Source organism: Morus notabilis, unplaced genomic scaffold, assembly GCF_000414095.1.
Source record: "Morus notabilis unplaced genomic scaffold, ASM41409v2 Scaffold139, whole genome shotgun sequence".
Classification (NCBI taxonomy): Eukaryota; Viridiplantae; Streptophyta; class Magnoliopsida; order Rosales; family Moraceae; genus Morus; species Morus notabilis.
In genome coordinates, this window is record NW_010361068.1 from 575,832 (window position 1) to 577,964 (window position 2,133).

Below are 2,133 nucleotides of genomic sequence, written 5' to 3' on the forward strand. Positions count from 1 at the left end.
ATTTAAATTTGAATTTGAATTGTGAACATAATTTAAATTTATCCTTTTAAACTTATTTGATAAGTTTTTCAATTTAGAATTCAAATTAATTTAAGTTTGACTTAAATTCAAATTTGAATTTGAATTAAAATTGGACTACAGAATAAAGGATGATTTCACTTCCTCCCCTATCTGTAATTGGTGCCACACACAGGGTAAAAACCCTAAGGGGTGGCCGGCCACTAAAGATAAGGAAGATGGAAATTTTTTGTTCAAAATTCAAACAGGAGAGAGAGATTTGATTCCTTCTAAAAGTTTGACTTCTACTCTTTAAATAAAAGAATGATAGAAAATTGTGGACACAATTTTAGAAGACATTTTTCTGCCCTAATTGTTAGAGTGGCCGAAAATTCTCAAGGAAAAGAGAGGAAAATTTTTTCTCCCAAAAAAATTTCACATCGTGCATGCGTTGGTGTTTGTGAAAATTCAAGTATTTTTGAAACCTTTTTTGTCTCACGTGTGCCCACACACACGTCTACGTGGAATCAAGCAATTGATGTGGAAGACTTTGGTTTTCTAAACACAAAGATTGGAACAAGGATTGTTCGTAGTTTAAGAACTCAAGTTATCATCCGAGTCGGCCTCCAGGTATTTTTCCTAATTGAGTTCTTGATATATAAATTAATGTGATTAATTTATTCATGCATAAATTAATATAATCTATAGAGTATTTCAAAAGTTTTATGAAAGATTTTGTTATACTTGATCCGCCTCCGCGCCACGCTTCCGCATCCGAATTCGATTCGGTTACCAACAGAAATACGATCCGCAAGTTGATCGTATGGAAATGGCACGATTAGTAGCTACATTAGATCAACCACTAAGTTTTACTGAACAAAGAAATTGACAGCGTTGCACAATTTTTTTCTAGAACTACTCTTAGGAAAGATGCATTAAAATTATATAAACAAGAAAAGGAAGCATTAATCAACCTTCTACACTCTACTAGTGGTTGCGTTGTGTTAACAGCGGATATTTGGTCTGTCGTTACCAACAAGGATTATTTAGCTGTAACCGGACATTATTATAAAGGTTTTGATTTGGATAAGAGAATCTTAGGTTTCAAATGTGTTAGAGGATCACATATTGCCAATTTAATATATAACACAATTTTATCTGTTATTGATGAATATAGTTTAAGAGATAGAATAATTGCCATAACATTAGATAATGCAACTGCAAATACTAAAGCAATATAAGTTTTTAAAAATGATTTAAGTTTATTCGGTAATAATGATATATTTCACAGTCATATAATTAATTTAATAGTAAAATCTGGTTTAAAACCAAGGTCAGGTCATATTAAAAGAATTAGAGATAACATTGCTTTGATTCAAGGTAGTAATCAAAGAATACAAGATTGGTTTAGATTTCTACAAGCATGTAATCAAAATCTTAGAGCATTAGTCTTAGATATGCCCATAAGATGGAACTCCACATTTATAATGCTTGAACAATGCATCCCCTATAAAGATGCTATAACAAATTATGTTAGTGTAAAATTAGGACCAGGATTTATAGATGAAACTGATTGGCAAGTTGCCGAACTTTTGTATAACTTTTTAGGTAGATTTCACGAAGTTACCTTAAAGCTTAGTGGAACTTATTACCCAACGTCGCCATTAGCGTTAGGAGAACTTTTAAGAATGTCTATTTTATTTAGTGAATTTAGGACACACGAGGTTTTAGGAGTTCCTATCGCCTCTATGGAAAAGAAGTTTAAGAAATATTGGTCTAAATTACCCATGTTGTATGGTTTCGGTGTTATTTTCAACCTTAGATTAAAATTAGAAGATTTAGAAAGTGGATTAGATAACTTAGGTGAATTTTTAGCTATCGACACTACTGACCAATTTCCTATTATAAAGGAAAAAATATTTTCTCTCTATATCTCTTACGAAAGTAGGTTTAGAAACACACATTGTGTTGAACAACCGCAACAACGAGACGACAATCCGCATTCATTCTTGAATGTTTTTAGGTTGTCTAAGAAGAAGAAGAAGACGACAACTAAAGGAGAAGAATCTGGGAGTAGATCTTCGTCAAGAGGTTGCAGCAACAGCGACGGATTCAACGAGTTAATGGCGTACCTAA